The sequence below is a fragment of the Marmota marmota genome, unplaced genomic scaffold (assembly GCF_001458135.2).
Source record: "Marmota marmota marmota unplaced genomic scaffold, marMar, whole genome shotgun sequence".
In the NCBI taxonomy this organism is placed as follows: Eukaryota; Metazoa; Chordata; class Mammalia; order Rodentia; family Sciuridae; genus Marmota; species Marmota marmota.
In genome coordinates, this window is record NW_026000174.1 from 269353 (window position 1) to 283100 (window position 13748).

Genomic DNA, 13748 nt, shown 5'->3' on the forward strand with positions numbered 1-13748 from the left:
TATATATATATATATATATATATATATATATATATTTGTTGATTGATTGTTTAACACCTTCTGAGAAATGTCTGTTCAGTTCCTTGGCTCATTTATTGATTGGGTTATTTTTTTTATTGTGTGTGTGTGTGTGTGTGTGTGTGTGTGTGTGTGTGTTTAGCTTTTTAAGTTCTTTATATACCCTAGAGATTAGCGCTCTATCTGAAGTGCAATTGGTAAAAATTTTCTCCCAAGCTATAGCCTCTCTAGTTTACCTCACTGATTGTTTCTTTTGCTGAGAAGAAGCTTTTTAATATGTATTCATCCCATTTATTAATTCTTGATTTTAATTCTTGTGCTATAGGATATTAAGAAAGTTGGGGCCTAATCCAATATGATGGAGATTTGGGCCTACTTTTTATTCTGTTAGATGTAGGGTCTCTGGTTTAATTCCTAGGTTCTTGATCCACTTTCAGTTTAGTTTTGTGCATGGTGAGAGAAAGGGGTTTAATTTCATTTTGTTGCATATGGATTTCCAGTTTTCCCAGCATGATTTGAAGAGGCTATCTTTTCTCTAATCCGTGTTTTTGGCACCTTTGTTTAATATAAGATAACTGTGATTATGAGGGTTAGTCTCTGTGTCCTCTATTCTGTACCATTGATCTACCAGTCTGTTTTGGTGCCAATACCATGCCTTCTTTGTTACTATTGCTCTGTAGTATAGTTTGAGGTCTTGTATTGTGATGCCATCTGCTTTACTCTTCTTGCTAAGGATTAGTTTAGCTATTCTGTGTATCTTATTTTTCCTTTTTTTTTTTTTTTGCTATTTCTATGAAGAATGTCATTGGGATTTTGATTGGAATTGTAGTAAATCAGTATAATGCTTTTGGTAATATGCTCATTTTGACAATATTATTTCTGCCTATCCAAGAACAAGGGAAACCTTTCTTTTTTAAGGTCTTCTTTAATTTCTTTCTTTAGGGATCTGTAGTTTTTGTTGTAGAGGTCTTTCACATCTTTTGTTAGATTGATTCCCAAATATTTTATTTTATTTTTGAGGCTATTGTAATTGGGGTAATTTTCCTCATTTCCCTTCCAGAGGATTTGTCACTGATATATAAAAATACCTTTGATTTATGGGTGTTGATTTTGTATCCTGCTACTTTGCTGAATCTATTTACTAGTTCTAGAAGTTTTCCGGTGAAATTTTTTGGGTCTTCTAGGTATAGAATCATATCCTCAGCAAATAGTGCTAATTTGAGTTCTTCTTTTCCTATCTATATCCCTTTAATTACTTTCATCTGTCTAATTTCTCTGGTCAGTGTTTCAAGAACTATGTTAAATAGAAGTGGTCAAAGAGGGCATCCCTGTCTTGTTGTAGGTTTTAGAGGGAATGCTTTCAGTTTTCCTCTATTTAGAATGATGTTGGCCTGGGGCTTAGCATAGATAGCTTTCACAATGCTGAGATATGTTCCTGTTATTTCTAGTTTTTCTAGTGTTTTGAACATGAAGTGGTGCTATATTTTGTCAAGTGCTTTTACTGCATCTATTGAGATGATCATATGGTTTTTATCATTAAGTCTATTGTAGTGATGAATTACATTTGTTGTTTTCTGTGTGTTGAATCAACCTTTCCTCCCTGGGATGAACCCCACTTGATCATGGTGCATGATCTTTTTGATATGTTGTTGTATTCGATTTGCCAGAATTTTATTGAGAATTTTTGCATCTGTATTCATTAGAGATATTGGTCTGAAGTTTTCTTTCCTTGATGTATCTTTGCCTGGTTTTGGAATCAGGGTGATATTGGCCTCATAGAATGAGTTTGGAAATGCTCCCACTTTTTCTATTTTTTGAAATAAATTGAAAAGTATTGGTATTAGTTCTTCTTTAAAGGTTTTGTAGAACTCAGTTGTGTATCCATCTGGTTCTGGGCATTTCTTTGTTGGTAGGTTTCTGATGGTGTCTTCTATTTCATCGCTTGAAATTGTTCTGTTTAAATTGTGTATATCTTCCTGATCCAATTTGGGCAAATCATACGACTCTAGAAATTTGTCAATGTTTTCAATATTTTCTATTTTATTGGAGTATAAGTTTTCAAAATAATTTCTAATTATCTTCTGTATTTCTGAAGTGTCTGTTGTGGTATTTCCTTTCTCATCATGTATGTTAGTAATTTGAGTTTTCTCTCTCCTTCTTTTCATTAGCATGGCTAAATAAACAAAAATGGTCTGTCAATTTTATTTATTTTTTCAAAGAACCAACATTTTGTTCCGCCAATTTTTTCAATTGTTTCTTTTGTTTCAATTTCACTGATTTCAGCTCTGATTTTAATTATTTCCTGTCTTCTACTGCTTTTGGTGTTGATTTGTTCTTCTTTTTTCTAGAGCTTTGAGATATAATGTTCAGTCATTTATTTATTGACTTTTTCTTCTTTTAAGGTATGAATTCCATGCAAGGAACTCTCCTCTTAGTACTGCCTTTATAGTGTTCCAGAGATTTTGATACATTTCCCCTCTAAGAATTTTTTAATCTCCTCCTTGAAGTCTTTTTTTTTTTTAAATATATTTTATTTACATTTTTTAGTTCTCGGCAGACACAACATATTTGTTTGTATGTGGTGCTGAGGATCGAACCCGGGCCGCACGCCTGCCAGGGGAGCGCGCTACCCTTGAGCCATATCCCCAGCCCCGTCCTTGAAGTCTTTTGCAACCCCTTGTTCATTCAGTAGCATGATATTTAGTCTCCAGGTGTTGAAGTGGATTTTATTTCTTATTTTATCATTGATTTATAATTTCATTACATTATAATCTGATAGAATGCAGGGTAGTATCTCTACTTTTTCACATTTGCTAAGAGTTGCTTTGCAGCATAATGTATGGTCTATTTTAGAGAAGGACCCATGTGCTGCTGAGAAGGAATTGTATTTATTCATTGAAGGATGAAATATTCTATGTATGTCAGTTAAGTCTAAGTTATTGATTGTATTATTGAATTGTATAATTTCTTTTTTCAGCTTTTGTTTGGATGATTTATCTAGTGGTAAAAGAGGTATATTAAAATCACACACAATTATTGTGTTGTGGTCTATTTGACTCTTGAACTTGAAAAGAGTTTGTTTGATGAACATAGATGCTTCATTTTGGGGGCATATAAATTTATTATTGTTATGTCTTATTGATGAATGTTTCCCTTAAGCAGTTTGAAATATCCTTCTTTATCCCTTTTGATTAACTTTGGATTTAAGTCTACTTTATTTGATATGAAGATGGAAACCCCTGCTCTCTTCCACAGTCCATGTGAGTGGTATAATTTTTCCCAACCTTTCATCTTTGGTCTGTGGATGTCTTTTCCCATGGGATGAATCACTTGGAGACAGCATATTGATGGGTCTTTTTAAAATTCAATCTGCCAGTCATGTCTTTTGATTGGGGAGTATAGGGCATTAACATTTAGGGTTATTATTGAGACGTGGTTTGTATTTCCAGTCATTTTTGTTTATTTTTGGTATTTAACTTGACTTGGTTTCTCTTTCAATTAGTTTTTCCTTTGAGTAATATCTCCCTTTGCTGATTTTCATTGTTGTTTTTTAATTCCTCTGTATAGAATATTTTACTGAGGATGTTCTGTAGTGCAGGTTTTCATGGTGTAAATTCTTTTAACTTTTGTTTATCGTGGAAGGTCTTTTATTTCATCATCAAACCTAAAGCTTAATTTTTCTGGATATAATATTATTGGTTGGCATCCATTTTCTTTTAGATCTTGATATATGTTTTTCTAGGATCTTCTAACAATCAGGGTCTGAGTTGAAAAATCTGCACATAATCTATTTGGTTTTCCCCTATATGTAATCTGATTCCTTTCTCTTGTGGCTTTTAATATTCTCTCTTTATTCTGTATGTTACGCATTTTCATTATAATGTTCCTTGATGTGGATCTGTTGTGATTTTTTTAATATTTGCGTCCTATAAGCCTCTTGAATTTGGTTTTCCAATTTATTCTTCATGTCTGGAAAATTTTCTGATATTATTTCATTGAATAGATTGCTCATTACTTTGGTTTGGAACCCTATTCCTTTCTCTATCACAATAACTCTTAAATTGGTCTTTTTTTGCTATCCCATATTTCTTGAATGTTCTGCTCATAGTTTCTTGCCATTTTCACTGTGTGGTCTATGTTCTTTTCAAGATTATATATTTTGTCTTAATTGTATGAAGACCTGTCTTTTAATTTGGTTTATTGTTTCTTTCATTTCAAGGATATCTGTTTTTTTTTTTTTGTTTGTTTGTTTGTTTTTTTTAGAAACTCTATCTCCCTATTGAGGTAATCTTTTGCTTCCTGTATTTGTTTATGCAGCTCTTTGTCAAAATGATCTTTTGCTGCCTATATTTGCTCTCTTATATCATCCTTTAATTCACCAGATATTTTAATTGAGTACATCCTGAACTCTTTCTCTGTAATTTCTTATGCTGTGCTGATCTTAGATTCTAATAATGTGGCATCTTGATTTGTTTGGGGGCACTTTCTTTCCTTGCCTTTTCATATTGCATGTGTGTCTTCCCTTCTAGCTCTGTGGATCAGAGGTGTTACCATTTTTACCTGATAGGCTTATAGTGCCCCTGTAGGGATCCAATACATCTCCTTTGAGGTGAAGGACAATGTTATCAGATCCAATATAAACAATATACACCCTAAAAACAAATGTTTGCTATTAAGTCATTTATAGTTTGGTCACAATGTGCAGAAATGGTGAATTTAATTATTATCTATTATATATTCAGTAGGTTTGTAAAAGGGTTTACAGTTTCTGATGTGGACAAAGAACTGGGGGTGAGGAGAAGGATGATATATGCTGAGGAGGTAGGAGGTGAGGATATAGAGTTGTTATATCTTATGAAGTGAGAAAGAGAAATCTAAAGAAAATTAGTAGCAGGAGAAGGGAGAGGAAGTAATTTTGGGTAGAGAAGTAAGTGGGAAGACAGTAAAGTACATAAAACAAACACACATATATATTAAGAAACATTTAAAAAATGTTGAAATAGTAGAAATTGGGGGGGAAAAAGAATATACAACACAACTGTAATACACTATTTAGACGTCCCAATCCTCAAAATCCTAATTCATACAAAGTACATGATTTCACATATATTGGGGATGTGAGGGCAGGAGAATAGAGAGGGAGATGGAAAAAAAAAATCTTGAAGGAAGAAGCAGGGATTGTATTGATTAGAGATCAGTATCATTCCTGCTTCCCTTCTCATTCAGTAGGTGGGTCATTTGTTAGCTGTTAACTCTGCCTTCAGGATGCTGAAGGTGACCAGGGTGTCACTGTGCCAGGGTAGTGGCTGCTGCGGAGAGGGGGGAGTTAAAAAATGTGTACCTGGCCAGGCAGAGTCCCAAAACTGGGAGTTTCCCCCTACTGAAGAGTGTAATGAAGATGACCCAAGATGGAGGTGCTATGGAGTATTGGGTCGAGTGAGAGAGCCAAGCTATGGGCTTGGGCAATGAGTCCAGAGACAAGCTCTGTGGCTTGCAGTGTGTGGCTGTCAGCTGACTTTAGAACCTGTGTGAAGTTCTCAGGTGCAAGCAGGCTACTGTGCGTAGGGGACTATCTGTGCTGCTGCAGAGTCCCAAGATGGCAGCAATCAATGGTTCTCCATGTTGGTAGATGGGGGTCCACTTGGGAGTGGCAGCCAGAATTCTGGCAAGTGGAACACTGCCAGATGTCCTGTGTGGGAGTGGTGTCAGTGATTTCTGCTCAGGTGAGTGGCCGAAAGGTCTGCGTGGGTGCTGATGGTCCTACTCGAGTACCCAGTAGTCTTGCGTAGGTGAGTATTTGGGACACCTACTCTGACGCTAAGGCCTAAAGGCCTGGATGGACACAGTGACTGTGATTCCTATGCAGGAGCAGGAATATCGCTCACAGAGAAGCAGTATTCTCACGACTTGAGTCAGGTCACGGAGTGACACAGAATGCTGCCTCCCTCTAGCCTGCCATCTTGGATCGCCAGAACAACTTTTTTAGATTCCACATATGAGCAAGGCCATTCAGTTACTGGTATTCCTGACTGGCTTATTCCACTAGTCTCCAGTTCCATCTGTTATGAATGATAGGGGTTCTTTCTTTTTAATGGCTGCATAGTATTCCCAAGTATGTAAGTACTACATTTTCTTTATTCATCCAACATTTTATGATTACTTAAGTTTATTTCAATTTCTTGGTTATTGTGAACAGTGCTGCAGTGAATGTGGGAGTTCTGGTATCTCTTTGGTATGTTTCTTCAAATTTCTTTGGATATATACCCGGGAATGGAGTTACTAGTGTATGGTAGTTCTATTTTTAATTTTTTGTGGAACTATATTCAGTAGTGGCTATGTTAATTTTTATTCTCATCAATAGTATACAAGGGTTCATTTTTCCTTGCATCCTCAGCAGCATTTGTTAATTTCTTATTTTCTTGAAAATAGCCATTCTTACCAGAGTGGGGTAATACTTTTTTGGAGTTTTGACTTGCATTTCCCTGGTGATTAGCAATTGTTGTCTCAGAATAAAAAAATAAAAAGGATTGGGGATGTGATGACTCAATGTTTAAGTGCCCCTATGTTCAACCTCTGTACCAAAGATTAAACAAACAAACAAACAAAAAAAAAAAACAGACATTCCTATTACTAACTTGGATCAACTTGATAATTTTCATAACTATACAGTAAATAGTGCTTCATTATATTTTTAAAGTTAATAGACATTTAAAACACTTTAATTGATATTATCAAGTTTAGAATTTATGAAGAATAATGGAGTCTACTGAAAATATGCAATTACAAAAAAAATGTGAAAAGTGTATATTCATATTAAAAAAACAAAACAAAACAGAAAATGAGAATCCCTACCCTACCTCCTCACCCAAACCCCAAAGCTTCCTTGGCCTGGGGACAATCCATTCTCCCTTGATCTCTGGCCACAGAGAACTACTAATTTGTTTTTTATCACTGTAGATGACCTTGAATTTTCTGCATATTTATGTAAAGGAGATCACACTCTAATTTGGATCTACTTCCTGTTTTCCAATGCAATGATATTGTCAGTGAAGCTGCTGGAAACATTCATATGCAGTTTTTTAGTGTGCACATATGTTTTCATTTATGTTATATAACTAGCATGGAATGTGGGATGAGAAATTCTTTAAACTTAACCTCCATGGAGGGGGAAAAATAGAGACAAACACTCAAACAATAAGTAGTTAAATGACAAAGCCTGCTTATGATCTTCTATTCAAGCAAAGAATTGAGACTTAGAAGTCATCTTTAACTCATTTGCATGACACTTTCTCCTCAGAGAACCTTGTTTTATACCATCTCATTAGTGTCTTTTTTCTCATTGTTGGGCTCTTTGGTTTTGCCTTATAGTCTTCCTTGTAGTTATCAATATATTTGCCACTTAGGATTTCTATATTTTTCCATCTATTCTGGGAAACATGTAGCTTAGTTCAGTTTGTTGGAAGTGAAATTAACATAAAGACATGAAATTTGGAGTGAACCAAGAACACAACTGAAAGGGCTAACTCATTTTATTCTTTGGACGACTGCTTTTTCCTAACTATAAGATAACTGTAGTTGCCTGACAAGCACTCTGCAATGAATTTCAGATAAAATATTATGGACTAATTCTAATCTCCATAGAAGATATTATATTTTTTTTTAAAATAAAAGTTGAATTCCACTTGGTGGAAAACCATTTTAAAACTCTTTGAATCAATTTCCTAAGCATTTTCAAAAGTCCTCATTTGAAACTCCAATGATTTTCTTATTAGTGTTTGGAAATTTTCAGCATCTTCATATCACATTTTACTTATAGAATTTAAACTGTTCTTTTACTTCTTGAATTCTTGTTTGTATTTTTTGATGGGATGAGTGATATATATCTTTGAATATAGTTTCTATATCTTTTGTTTTGGTAAGATTATATGTTGAAATGGTATTGAATGTTAGATGTTTAGGGTAATTATTAGTTTGTTTTTTTTAAATTCAGTAAATGTTTATCAAACACTGACATGATATTATATATTTTCTACATATATTATGTAGAAATACAATACCTACAGGTAGAAACACTTTAAGGATTTTTGCAAATTTTAACTCAACACATTGAGCACAGTAACTACAGTACATATCACATTATATAAACAGAATCATTATTTTATGTTGGAGAAGCTATCTCTCTTGCTTCCTGACCACAAAGATACAGACCCAGGCCTGGCCAATCATCACAATCCACCTTATCCTTCACAATGCTTGGTCCAAGTAATGAACAATAAAAGGTTAGCATAGAACTCTTTTTGTATCTCTGCTGTATCCATGTTGGAGACAGAGAGGGAGAGAGAGAGAGAGAGAGAGAGGGAGAGAATATGATGCTTTTTCATCTATTTGCATTGTTAAAGAGGTGACACTTGGTCTGTGGGTAACAGAAAATAATTAGGTCAACACTAAGAGAGAAGCAGATGTGAGAGACAGCAAGAGAACCTGATATACCACTGAAGCCTTTGACAACAGATGTTAGATACTGAAAGACACACCCTTAAACTCCCCACATGTGTAAGCTAAGGTGGTCTTGCTCCTCACTGCAGGATTCAATGAGTGACACTGATCTTTCTGGAATGCTTCTCTTTCTCTTAGGAATTCCAGCTAATATGTCATAGTTTTCTGGAGGATGTCTTGATTGTTTTGGTTGGAGAAAATTTCAAGTTCTTTTAAAATGATAAAATAATTATTGAAATCTCAAAGCAATTTCATATTCATGATGTCATCACTTCTTGTGTCACTTTTTACTTACTATCCAGTACCTCATTTATTTTTCCTTTCTATCAAAACTATAATAACCTGGAAGCCATAGGTAGTTTTGTTGCATCTGGGAAGTCCATTAACATCGTGCCAGCACTGGTGAGTACTTTTCTGCTACATCATAAAATTGCAGAGAGCACCACAAGGCGAGACAGAGCAAGTGAGCTAGCTCAGATATCTCTTCTTGTTTTATAAAGCCACTAATATCACCATGGGGCTCTATCCTCAGGCCTTATCTACTTCTAGTTACCTGCAGAAGATCCTACCTCTGAATACCAATAGCATATGAATTTGGGATTAAGATTTCAAGAAGAGTTTCATACAAATGGCTAATAACCACATGAAAACCACATGGTGACTACCATGATATACATTAGATAAATCAAATGAGATACCACTTCTTGTTCATTAGCATGGTTATAATAAAAAAGTTAATTAATTAGAGTCAGAGAGGGTGTGGAGAAATTAGAAGCTTCATGTATCCCTGATGGAAAGGTAAGATGGTACAGGTGCTTTAGAAGTAGTTTGAAAATAGTTTGCAGTTCCTTGGAATGCTAAACACAGTACATGACTCAGAAAGTTCTCTCTAGGATTTTTCATTAATTTTGGGACCTTCAGAGTCATGAATATTTCAAAGATTTATTCCGCTTCTTTCTTTAAGTCTCCATCTGTCATTCTTATTTTTTATTTTTAAACCTCTTGTAATTGTCACTGATTCTCTCCCTGGCTGTGTATAGTCTATGGTGTTTTTGGTTTCTAGCATTTCTTTTTAATTTTTTTTCAGAGCTTTTGTCTCCTGGTTATGTTTCCCTATAATTCTCATATGTTGTCCACTTTTTCCATTCGAGTCGTTAGTACACTAATCGTAGTTAGTACACTAATCCAGGTCTGATAATTCCGACATATCTGCCATACCTGAGTCTGGTTCTAATATTTACTCTGTTTTTTTCAAACTGTGTTTTCTATTTTTTAAAATGTTTGATAATTTTTGTTGAAAGCCTGACATCATAATGCATTGGGTTAAAGAAACTGAGTTAAATAGAGTTGGGCTGTGTTTAGAGTGTGCTTTATCTGTAGGGTTTGGAGGCTAACACTTTCCAGCTCTTGTCTCTCTGTTGGCTTTGGGGTTCCCTAGATACTTCTTAAATGAACTCTGAGGCATACAGGTTTTTTGGTTGTATTCACTATTATTATACAGGAGCCCTGTTGATGGGGGTGGTAAGTGACCAGAAGAGTGTAAGCATTCAGAGCCCTGTGATTGGGTTTGTCTTTATTGCACCTGTGCCCTTGTGCTGTAGCCTCTATAAACCTTCTGTCTCTTTACTTTCTCTACTCTGCTTAGAAAATAGCTCTGGGGGGCCCACACTGTGCAGGCTGTTCTTCCACATATCCCTCCCCAACCAGGGTGAACCACTGGTAAAATCACATCTGGTTAAGCTTTGGAGAAGTAATTTCATTTGAGCTTGGATCTTGTTAAGAACAGAATGCTCTGAGTGTACTTCAAAACTGTTGCTTTTGTTCTACCCTGGATCTGGTTTTTCTCTTTATTTTTTATTTTTTTATTAGTTGCTCAAAACATTACAATGATCTTGACATATCATATATCATACATTTGATTCAAATGGGGTATGAATTCTTATTTTTCCCACGTGTACAAATTGCAGGATCACATTGGTTATACAGCCACGTTTATATATATTGCCATACTAGTGTCTGTTGTATTCTGCTGCCCTTCCTATTCCTCCCTCCCCTCCACTCCCCTCTCATCACCTCTCTCTACCCCATCTACTGTAACTCATTTCTCTCTCTTTTTTTTTATTTTATCTTTTATTTATTTATTTTTTATTAGTTGCTCAAAACATTACAAGTGGATCTGGTTCTTATAGACTTCAGTAGACGTCTTAGAGACTTCAGGAGTTTCTACTCCTCCAAGTTGGAATTCTCTATATCTGCCTATCTCTCCAATTTTGGGGACCATGGTTTGCCTTGTTCTCTTAGTTCTCTGATGGATCTAAGAAGAAGTGTTGATTTTCAGGTTGTTCAGGTTTTTTTTTTTTTTCTGGCTATGTGGGTGGAAATGATAACTTCTATGTTCCTTACATGCTGGATTGGAAACTGAAAATATCACTTCAGGTTTATTCTGAACAGAACAAAAACAACAAAATACATTCTGCACAAAAATGTATACATGAATGTATATAGGAGTATATGTATAATAATCCCAAAGTGGGAAGAAACCCAAATATCCACCAAATGATGATGGGTAAGTAAGTGGGCTATCTATGCAGTGCAACAATTGGTGGTGAGAAGAAGGAGGTGCTGACCCATGCTGTGATGTGGATAAAATTTCACTTCTCTAAATAAAAGACACCAGTCACAAAGAACAGATATTGGATGGTTCCTTTTATATGAAATGTGCAGAATAGGTAAAAAGTAGAAAAGTGTTTGCCTGGGTAAAATGATGTTCAGAGATGGGGAGTGACTACTAATGTATAAGGGGTTTCTTTTTGGATTAGTGATAAAAATTGAAATTAGAATATGGTAATTATTGCACATCTCTGTGAACATATTGAACCACTGAATTATATTTTAAGCCATTGAATTTTATGGTATGTGAATTATTTTCAATAAAAATTTAAAAATTTAAGAAATGAAAGAAAATCCCTAATGATTTCTTGGAGTTAAGGTAGATGAAGTGTTTATTAGAAAGAGACAGAAGGAAACAGTATATATTATAAATATCCTGGGAATATTTTAATTGTGGTAGCAGTTTCTTGGGTAGATACATTCATCAAAATTTATTTAGTTTTATTATTAAAATGGATACAGTTTATTGAATATAAATTACACTACCATAAGTATGATTTTTAAGTGATATTAGTAGCAGGGGGAAAAAAACTGAATCTGTTGAGAGAGACATGGGTTTTTATCATGGTTTCCTGGCATCTTCATTAAGTGATCTTGTTGAGTGTATTACCTATCCAATCTGAACTTATTTTCACCTTCATAAAAATAGGGATATTATATGCATTATAGTTTTGTCATAAAGTGCCTTACTTATTTTATGTCAGATAGGAAGAAAATATATATTGTATTTTTTTCTAAGAAGCCATTTTTATTTCAGGGCAATTGAGTTTTAACCAGCATCCAAATAATTAAAATTAAGATCTTTAATCTGAGGTTCTGATTTAAAATGAAATGCTTTAACATTTTAATAACTGGGAATGCATGGAATTTTTCTGATTACAATCATAAATCCCATATTCTTCAGAAAATATGTAATTGAGTTATTGTAACTATTATCAGTACCTTTACCATGACTTCACAGTGATATTCTTACCAAGAAGTTTTTCTATTTTCCATATATGTTGACTAATGGATTTATTAATTTTTAAAAAAGCCCACAAAATATCATAGTCAAGTTTGAATAGCACTAATACAAGTTGTTATACTGAGAGATCTGTAAAGGTCTTGATCTCTTGGGTAAGGAAACTAATGAAAAATACCCTGATCAGTAACTTTATATGTAGTAGGTTAATATGTGGTACCACCTCTGCCTTGTGCATCACCAAGATAACCTACACCTTGTAACAATTATCTGTACACGCTGTATGGAATAATGGAAGATGCTAGGAAGATAGAAAAGATGTAGGAATACAATCCCATACAATCCACAGGGACAAGGCATAGTTAAAGGAGCTCATCAAACTATTAAAATGTACTTATTAAAGCAAAAAGAGGGAATTGGGAAGGGGTATATACCCCCCAAAGTTAAACTTAAAATAACCCTTTTTACTCTAAACTTTTTAAATTTGGATTCATCAGGGCTTAGTGCTATGGAAAGGCATATGTGTCCAAAAAATGTACATAAGCCCAAGGTACTTTGGAAGGATATTCTAACAGGACAATGGAAATGTCCTGACCCAGTGATTGTCTGGAGTCCGGGGTCTGTTTATGTGTTTCCACAAGGAGAACAGCAGCCGATTTGGATTCCAGAGAGATTAACTAAAGCGATTTCTACAGACCAAAAAGAAGATGACTTGGCTCAAATCCATAACAGCTGATATCCTTACATCTGCTATAGTGGTTCTCCCACACCTGGAGGCTAATGAATAATGAACACCATTAAAGCCTATTTCAAATGTAAAAACAACAACAACAACAACAACAACAAAAAAAAAAAAAAACCCTTGGGGCTTGCTTGTGGGAATACCTTCAGACCCATTATGCAAGTTACAGGAAGAAGGATGGAATATCAAAAGAAGAGTCAAACCTAGGTGGTAACCAGGATGCTTTTTTTTTCAATATCTATTTTATTATTGCCCTTTCCCACATCATGAAGTTCTATTTTATTTTTTGAGCTCATACAGACCTAGGTTAATGTTTTTCTGATCAGTTCTATTTTTTGACTGTGGAGTTTTTAAACATTGCAATGGAGATTTCACCTGTCAAAAGCTACAAGGCCTTTACTATTGTCTTATGTGTTGTATGTTATGTGTGCACACTTGTGTTTTGTGTTGTATGTCTGTATGTGCATATGTCCATATATCATATATGAGGAGCGCTCATGAAAAAATGGATCCAAATATTTTTTTTATTATTCACGTGATTTAAATGATTTAATTTAAATTGGGTAAACAGCTGTTGAGGATTGTTTTAAAATGTGAACAAAAAAGGAGGTTAACAGATCTGTTTGTTTACTTTCAGCTTTCCTTTTCATTATATTTAATAATTCTGTTCAGGATAATGTAAATTATTCAGAAAATTGTTTTCTTAGTACCTGCTGGAATGTTACATAATTGTTTTTAGCCATCATTGCCAGAATTCCTATCTTCATCCCAGTGCCAGTGAAGACAAAGATAAAACCAAACTATAGCTTCTGCAATAGCTATCACAATAAACTGTATAAACTGATGCATCAATGAATAATA